This window comes from Pogona vitticeps, chromosome 11 (assembly GCF_051106095.1).
Source record: "Pogona vitticeps strain Pit_001003342236 chromosome 11, PviZW2.1, whole genome shotgun sequence".
NCBI lineage: Eukaryota > Metazoa > Chordata > Lepidosauria > Squamata > Agamidae > Pogona > Pogona vitticeps.
Window position 1 is genome coordinate 21,858,130 of NC_135793.1, and position 9,750 is coordinate 21,867,879.

General features: G+C 42.5%; 1 long non-coding RNA gene across 1 annotated transcript; it reads left to right on the forward strand.

The window, feature by feature from the left end:
- Positions 1-1,217: 1,217 nt before the first annotated feature.
- On the forward strand, positions 1,218-9,044 carry LOC144584450 (uncharacterized). Its single transcript, XR_013538711.1, has 2 exons — positions 1,218-8,395; positions 8,561-9,044. It is a non-coding gene; the product is annotated as an uncharacterized LOC144584450 (long non-coding RNA).
- The last annotated feature ends 706 nt before the right edge of the window (positions 9,045-9,750 follow it).

Genomic DNA, 9,750 nt, shown 5'->3' on the forward strand with positions numbered 1-9,750 from the left:
GGACATGACTGGACAAATTGTCAAGGGGAACCTTTACCTTTAAACTAGACGGTGGTATTTCTCCTGGATCTTTCTGCTCTGTTTGGACATGCTGGGACCACATAAGAACATGGGAAGGTGACTTATGGAGTTCCTGTGTTAGGTGTAGGGCAACCAAATAACACAGATACATTCCTGTGAAGGAATCAAGTGATAGCTCACAAGAAAGACCCTGTTCTCAGTCAACAGAGAAGGTCTGATCCTCAGAAATCTTCCCATAACAGAGTCACCTCAGAAACATGATCGGAAGGGGAGAAATCAAATGCATTTTTAACTTCCAATGACAAATTGCAAAACAGAGTTCAATAAATGCAGAAATACAGGGTAAGGAAAAACATATGCCGTGACAATCAGAAGTCTTTTATCGACTGAATGAGCACCGCTTCTAAAAAAGGGTTGAATGTGTTGCCTCAGGTGATTTTGGTAGTCCCCAGATGCCGGCCAAGTTACAAACAAAAAATAAACAAAACAAGAAAAAATATGAGCTAATGGTAAACAGCTTCTGCTATTTTTAAAGAAAACTTAAATGCAATTGTTTACATTTTTTTAGGTTTCCAACCTTGTTCATGATATTTGTTATATTTATGAAACCCTCCAACTTATAAGACATAAGACATAAGACATAAGACATAAGAAATTTATTTGTCATTGCGCTCACAAGTGGGTGCAACGAAATGAGGTGCTCTTCCCCAAGGTAAAACTGGACAACACTACAAAAAAAAGTTAAAATAAACACAACTTTCACCATCCAAATATAGATACCCCGTTTTCTCTCAGCAATTAAAATTCCACCAAAAACCTATGGCCCCGCATTTAAACTCAATACTGCACTTGGGTAAAAACTGTTCTTGAATCTGCTTGTCCTTGCTTTCAATACCCTGAATCTCCTTCCTGATGGTAATAGTTTAAAGAACTGATATCCCGGATGAGAGGAGTCTTTCAGTATGTTAGATATCTTCCTCTTACATCTGTTCTTATACAATTCTTCCAAAGAGGGGAGTGAACAGCCAATGATGTTTTGGGCCGTCTTGATCACCCCTTGAATTGCCTTTTTCTCTGCCACTGTGCAGCTCGTGAACCATACACAGAGACAGTAGGATAATATGCTCTCAATCGAACTCCGATAGAAGGTGATTAACAAACTCTCAGTCAATTGTTGCTTTCTAAGAATCCTTATGAGGTCCAAGAGGAATACACAGCTCTCTTCCTCCCATCGACAGCCATCAAAACAACCCTGTGAGGTAGGCCAAGTTGGCAGAATATGACTGGCTCCAGGTCCCTGGAAAATTTCATGGCTGTGTGGAGGGCAGGAACCCAGGCGTCATAATCAAACACATGAACCACTTATAACAATCTTAATCATTGCAGAGCTAGAAGGGATTTGGTGGGTCATCGAGTCCAGCCCCTATCAAGGGGGCACAGTGGGGGAATTGAACTCCCAGCCTCTGGCTCTACAGCCAGAGCCCTAAACCACTGAGCTACCCAGCAGTTCACACCACAATGGGTCATCCCTTCCTTTCAGCTGTCATTTCTGTGTTCTGTCAACATTGAAATTCCTTGATCTTTCGGTGCAAGGAACTAAAATGCAAGAAAAAGAAATTAAGTTTTGTAACTGAAGTAACTATAGTTACTCGGTAAACCACTATGTAGTTTGGAGCTTAGGGGTTTTTTTTTCAGAAGTAAACAAACTTGGCTCAGAAATATGAGTGAGAAGGATTTTGGAGTGGTTATAGATACCTGAATATGAGCTAACAGTGCAGTGCGGCTGCAAAAAAGGCAAATGCCATTTTTGGATGCATTAACAGAAGTATAATCTCCAAATCCCAAGAGATCCCATCTATTCAGCATTCGTTAGGCCTCATCTAGAGTCCTGTGTCCAGTTCTGGACACCCCACTTTAAGAAGGACATCAACAAACAGGAACAATTTCAGAGGAGGGCAACAAGGATGATCAGAGGACTAGAAACCAAGCCATATGAGGAAAGACTGACTAGGCACGTTTAGCTTCAAAAAAATAAGATAACACTTTTCAAATATTTGAAAGGGAGTAGCACAGATGAGGGGCAGGATCTGTTCTCCATCATTCCAGAGTACAGGGCATGTAATAATGGGATCAAGCTATAGGAAGACAGATTTAGGCTGAATATCAGGGAAAAAAACTTCTTAACCATTAGAGTAGTACAACAACAGAACCGATAACCTCATGAAGTGGTGAGCGCTCCAACGCTGGAGGCATTCAAGAGAAAGTTGGACAACCCTCTTTCTGATCTGCTTTGGTTTGGATTCCTGCCTTGACCAGGGGGTTGGACCTGATGGCCTTATAGGCCCCTTCCATCTCCATTATCCAGTGATTCTGTGAAACCCTGCACAGATAAGAAGACAATGCTCCTTCTTGCCTCTCTTATGTTCTGCACATAATGGGTGAACGTGTCCCATTGCTCAGCAAGAACTTCATCTCATATTTGTAAAGGTGTAGAACGTGTGTTGCAGCTGTTACCAGCTCCAGGAGCGTGTGTACCCGGCTGCCTTTGTGGTGGGTGTTGCCATTGTGGCACAGTGAGATATTTATATTCCTCGCCCACCACGATTATTAAGAAAATCAACAGTTACTGCATTTAGCTGTAAACAGCCTGCAGTGTAATAATTGCTAAGCACGGAGCAAGTTTGGTGCCAGACAGAAGCAAAATGGGCAGGGTGACTGCATAGGGGAGGGGGAAAGAGGTGCCCCCCCATTGTCACCATCATCCATTCTGCGAACAGGAGGGAAAGCGGAAGAAGCCGACATGAAGGGCAATGGGAGCAGGGAGCTGGCGTTCGGCCCACCTCCCCTGCCGATGCCTCTGAATCCTGCTTTGTCACAACATCTGGCACTCAGTAGTAGCATCGCAGGATGCGTCCATCCATCTCATGGATCAGATGTGGGGAGGCGGGGAAGGGGGAGGAACTCGGAAGCCACTAATCCTGTCCTCAACTCCTTGGGTGGGCTCTGTGCCAAAGGATGACTGCTCAGCAGAGGTCTCCGGAGCGCCGATGGAGAGCCACTTCTCTCGCTCGTGGGTGTGTCGGAAATGGCATTCTTGGGACGTGTCCAAGAAATGACTTGAAGGGCTCAGAGGAAAATCATAAGAAGCCCGCACGGAGACTAGAAAGAGGCCAGCGTGTGTGGCTTTGCTTTTCAAACAACCGCTTTGAAGGCAGATTTTGTTTTCCATGTGGGAAAATAAAGCACTGCATAAACAGCATCCAATAGCAGGAGTGGGCAAAGTCTTATCTTGGGACTGTAAGTGTTCCCCCCACCCCCCGGCTGTTTCTGGGAGTTGCAGCCCTCTCTTTTCATGACAAGAAATTGAGGAAAATGCTGGAAAGTGCTGACTAACCAGGGACTGATCAAAGAAGGAGTTCTGATGAGAGTATTTTGCCTAAGAACCATCACACACATCTATAAAGGTACTGGAGTTTTCACAACCTCGCATGCTGCTTTTAGTAGGCTTGACGGGAGGGACCTTTCTGGGCTGGAGTGACTGTCAATCTATCCAAGAGTAACCAATCATTCATTCCCCTGCCTCTAAATTCAAAGAGAGACCCACCTCTCTCTTTTTGAGCTTTTTGCCTCTCAGTAGTCTGTTGGAAGAAGTCACTTAGGCTGCTGAGGCCTGCTGCTGCAAGCAGCCATGTTCTGAGCCTGCTGTTACCTGTTCACTGGAAGTAAATGAAACTTTTAATTTTTTTTTCTCTTACTAATGTTTCAGGGTGAGTTACTGAGACTGTAAGTGCCAGTTAATAAAAATAATAAAAAAGGTGGTCTACTCTGGGAGAGTGGAAACTATTCTGCTCTGTGAATCCCTACACTTCTGCTGGATAGTTAGAGGAATTTAACCAAAAATTCAAAACTCTGCAGCTAAAGGAGCATCTTGTCTGCTGCTGTCTGTTAGCACTGTGAACAAAGGAGCAGATATTCACAGGCAGGGAACAACATAAATCCCCAGGCCTCACTGACGGTATTATTTAATATCTGTGTGAGAAAGGTACATTCCAGCACAAAACAAAGGGGATGTCGTGACAGCAGAGCTCCACCCATTCACTTTGAGAAGGTACTCAAGAGTAGGTGATACGTTCATTGAATTGCTAAAAACATCACACAAATTGCAAGCTTTCATGGGGAAATAACCCACTTCCTCAGGCTGTGCACCACGGTGCACATTATAGACGTTGTAGGTCAGAGTCCCAGAAATTCGTGGCAGATGTCCGTGCTGGTGTCTGAGATGGGGTTTCAAGCAGGGATGGGGACTTTAGTTGTGGGGCTCACTAATTTTCTATTTTTAATGACTCGGACTGAACTCTTTACTTGGAACCCACCCTCCCTTTCTCCTCCTTTTTTTTTTCTGGGAAAGAAAGCTTGATTTTAATAGGGACTCGGACTTGCACTGTGCATGGACCGAAAACACAAACTGGTTTGGTTTTCCACGTGGTGCGTGGTGGTTTGTGGCTAGTCACGAACCATCACGAACCACCATTTCTCAGGTTCCTGCCCATTTCTACCCTGGATCATAGGCTAAGCCTAGAAAACATTTTGGAGTGAACTTTATGTGCCAGCCATGGTGAGTATCAGATTGATGAGCTGAGCATGGGATGTGTTTCTAAAAAGTGCTGCAAATGTTGCTCTTTAGCAATCTGGCCTTTATCTCGAAGCAAAATCACCTTGAATCACAAGCTTACCCTTTTTTTGCAAGCAGGGTCTATAGAATTTCAATGACCTGGAGAAGTTACCCTCTTTCCCTGAAAATAAGACCTAACCTGAAAATAAGCCCTCATAGGATTTTTCATGATGCTTGTAATATAAGCCCTACCCAAAAAATAAGCCCCAGTTAAGTGACACTCCGACCTCCACTATTGTGCAGCAACCAGAAGAAGATGACATGACTGTATTTGAATAAATGTAGATTGTTGTATATGGAAAAAAAATAAAACATCCCCTGAAAATAAGCCCTAATGCATTTTTGGAACATTAGACCCTGTCTTATTTTTGGGGAAACACGGTAATTAGATTTCTTTTTTTAAAAAAGTAAGTGGAGTTTTTTTAAAAAAACAAAACTATATTTTTGTTTACAAAAACAAAACTATAAAGCAAAACTATATTTCATTCTTCTTCCCATTTTCCCTCTCATCAGTGAAGCTTGATCTCTATTTATTTCTAGTTTAGGTAAGACTACTATATTCATTTTTTTTTAAAAAAAATGCAAACTACATATTATTTCCCATAAATGTGGGGAACAGAAACTTCACCTTAAAACCAAAAAAGTTCTGAGTAAATCCTGCTCTCACCAGCCTCCCAGGTAGCAAGGAATTTCAAAAAAGAGTACAACGATTCTTATAGGAGACATACTGCAATAAAACTGCATATAAACACGGACATCACGTTCAATATAGATTCTGTTAGGACAGCTGTTTAATGGGGAAAGATGTGTAGGAAAAAAGCATGGATGAAGAGTAACACACACATGTGAACTTAAAAAGACAATAAAGTGAAAGAAAAAGAGAGAGATTGAAAAGAAAAAGTCCGGACTGAACTGAATTTGAGATCTGAAAAACTCCCAAAGTTCGGGAGGAACTGAACATCATAACAGATAGAAACTTAAATTGATTGATTTTACAGTGGCTCCTTTGGAGAAAAAAAAGCATACCTCTGAATACTAAATGCTGATGACAGGCAAGAAAGCCTGATGCTTTCATGCACTGCTTACAAATGAATCAGAAGTCTGTTCTCTGCAAAGCACATGGTGCAGCTACCCTGTTGAAGTTCAGCAGGTATAACTAGTTCTGGCAGTGGAGACAATCTATGAACACTCCTCCACAAGGCCCTGAGCTTCCTGGGGGGATAGAAGTGTATGGAAATATATCAGAACCTGTCTTGGTGCCGGATGGCCTTTTGGCTTAGCCTAACAAGTTGATGTTAGGGACGTGGTGGCGCTGCGGGTTAAACTGCAGAAGCCTCTGTGCTGCAAGGTCAGAAGACCAGCAGTCGTAAGATCGAATCCACGGGATGGAGGGAGCTCCCATCGCTTGTCCTGCCAACCTAGCTGTTCAAAAGCATGTAAATGTGAGTAGATAAATAGGTACCACCTTGGTGGGAAGGTTACAGCATTCCAGGCAGAAACTATTCAAAATTAGTTGCCCGTTCGCTTCTCTAGCCTTGAACAGCTTGCCCAAGGCCACAAAGGCTGGTTCTTCTCTTAAGAGGCCCAGTGGGGGAATTAAACTTCTGACTCCAAAGCCAGATGCCTAATCCACTGAGCTATCCAGCCAGTGGATGCAACTTGACCCCATGTTAGGTTCAACATTCTTGCAGATGAAATGCAGAAGTTGCCCGACACAGCATTTTCTGGTTTTGCCGTTCAAAGCACCCGGTGTTGATAAGCACCCACTACGCTTACATTTTTATTTCCATCACAGACCATGGTGGTTTGTCCTGTCACTCTCAAACTAAATGGGAGCTTGATTTTTGGACACTTAACATCTTGTTTGGGAAGGGAAAGAGCTAATAGCCCTGAGGCAATCGACTGGAAGAGTGTTCAGAAGCAGCCCATCACAAAAACCCAGTCTTTCATCATTCACCGACTCTTGATTCAAGCTTATAAGCAGTTGGCGGGCTTCCCCACTGGCCTTGGATTCCTGCGTCTCTGGATACATGAAGAAAAGCATGCTTCCTTCCCCCTCCTCCATATCCTCCCAAAAAATAGCAACCAAGGGCTCTTGAACGCATGCCAACCTCGCCATCACTTCCACACAACACAGAAGCTTCTCAGAAACGGCTTGGATTTGCCCGTCCGCATATCAATGGAGAGGAACACATGCAGGCTTCGCAATAATAGACACACAAGCCAGCCCGCTGAGCTTGGCGAGAGGATTTGAGGTTTGCAATTTTCGCATCTCTTCATAAACTATGCTGAGATAATGGCAGCGAGGTGGGGGGACTCACTCAAGACCTATTGCCAGAGTTTGGGATGTTACTTTTCAAAGGGACTCCATTCAGGTTGCTAGTTAGCATGATTTGAAAGAAGTCTGGACGTGAGATGGGCCTCATCCTTGTCTTCTTTTAGAAATTTACTACTGACCAAGTTGCTTAGGAAGACCTTCGGCAGCATCTTACCATAATTTATCTTGTATTTTGTTGCATTCTCTTACATTCTGTTATATTTTGTTTTATTGTGTATATCCAATTGGTGTGGCTATTGGTTTATTGTAATTTTGTTAGAGGTTATTTTTATTTCAGGTGCCACCAGATGTTTGCCTTCATCTCTTTTTTTTTCATGCATTGGGAAGATGATGAGTATTTTATTCTTAGTTGGGTTTATATAAATTTGGTCTCAGATTATGTAAAATAAGTAAGTTGAGAAGGGTGCTCAAGGAACCCCAGACCAAAATCCTCAGTGAACTGGGATAACCACGGATCAAGAACCATCACAAACTGCAATTTTTCTGGTATGTGGCCGTCTCTATGAGTAAGTAAATAAATGATTACCACGTATAAGAAGTAACTTGTTTTGTTGGTGGTTTTATTGCATCTTGTTATACAAAAGTACTAATTTTAAAAACAACAACAATTTGGGAATGGCAAGAAATGACTTCAGCTGACATTTCTGTTGAAAAGCCTCTACATGTACGTTTTAAAAATAACTAGAAAGTATTAAGAGGTAGTGTAGTACACTGGTTCTTAACCTTGGGTTACTCAGGAGTTTTGGACTGCAACTCCCAGAAGCCTTCACCACCAACTGTGCTGGCTGGGGTTTCTGGGAGTTGCAGTTCAAAAGCATCCGAGTAACAAAGGTTAAGAACCACTGGTGTAGTATAATGCACAGTGCCAAACTAGGACTCTGGAAACTTGGATTCATATCCCTGTATGGCCTGGAAAATATAAGACCCTTGTAACTTAACATATATAGGACCTGTAAAAACAACAGAAGAGAGCATCACACATTATACCAATAAATGATCTTTGTTGCTACTCCTTGCATTACTTTCATTTATTTTTTACATTATTGCATTATATTCACTGGGAGGACAGATCCTTGAAGCTGAGGCTCCAATCCTTTGGCCATCTCATGAGAAGAGAAGACTCCCTGGAAAAGCCCCTGATGTTGGGAAAGTGTGAAGGCAAGAGGAGAAAAGGGTGACAGAGGATGAGATGGCTGGACAGGATCATCGAAGCGACCAACATGAATTTGACCCAACTCTGGGAGGCAGTGGATGACAGGAGGGCCTGGCATGCTCTGGTCCATGGGGTCACGAAGAATCGGACATGACTTAACGACTAAACAACAACAATTACATTTTGAAATATAACTTATTCTCCTAAAAAGGTATTAGTTATGAGTAACTATGTTCTTTGAAATTTTAAGCTCTGCCCATTTTTTATTTGCCTTGAAATAATTCCTCAGAAGTTCTTATTTTGAAGTGCTTGTTCTTGTTTTCCTATCGAACTGAAATGCCATTTAACAAGAATACTTCTCTCATGTTGCATTCAGGCATCAAGTGGACACTGATTCTGAAGCTATGAGATACTTATGAATCCTTCGCAAATTATGGCAAGAGAAATGGCTAGCTATAAGTGTACTCTACAGACACACAAACATACACTCAGCAAATCAAGGACCCTGTGATGAAATGGGATAGATGGGGAAACAGGATGGCAAAGGCGAAAACAGTATGGTATAAGGGGAAGTAGAGGAGAGCTCAGAACAAATGAGAAGATGGACTTCCCTCCTCCATGCCTGCTTCAGCAAACCAGTTTGGCTCACAGAGTCCAATTTTCAAGTTGCCAGGCTGATGTTTATGTACTTTTTGATACAAAGGCTTGTTCTTGTTTTCCCCTGTTTCTCTTCCCGATTTTTTTTTTAAAACCATTGTGCTTGCTACAGCGTAGGTTTTCCTCTGCAGTTCAATTAGTGCTTCAGAACCACTGATCTTCAGTCAACGGATAGGATGATTAAATGATTGTCCCAATATTAAGATAGGACATGATTATTGTCAATTACCTAGGTGACCTTTAAGGAGGTTAAGTGGTAACAGTGAATAATGATCACACGGAGGATTGAGATTCCCTGAAATTAAATGAACCACAGTACTACTCAAAGGGGTGGGTGGGTGGGAGAAGCCAGAGTTGTGTGTAGTCATCCAATGTGAGAAGACCAAAAGGTTCATTCTTAACACTTCATTAATATCCAAAGCATTGTAGGATGGTCTTCATTCATTGGGTTCCTCATTCATGAGGAGGTATAAGTTTAAGTAGGAATATATTTACTTCATAAAGGATTAAGATGTATAGTACACCATAATATCTATAATAATCTCTCTCTCTCTCTCTCTCTCTCCTCTGTGTGTGTGTGTGTTCCTTCAACACCCAGCTCCAAGAGCATGAAAATCCATTATTTGGATCTTGATGTAGATACTACGGAGAGCCCCCAAGGGCTGTGCATCTCAGGGTCATTTTGTTTCCCCAAATGGAATCACGAATGTTGGCTAATGAAAATCTATACACAATCAGATGTATTGTATTTAGAGATACCGTGTTGGTAATTTGCCCTAGAGGCAAGGCTGGAGGTGGGCTAGGGTGATTCATGTCTTCCCAGGGTCTTCAATCAATGCTGCGTTCCTATGGCCCAGAGAAAGGGAGGGAGAGAGAGAGGGAGAGAGAGAGGGAGAGAGAGGGAGAGGG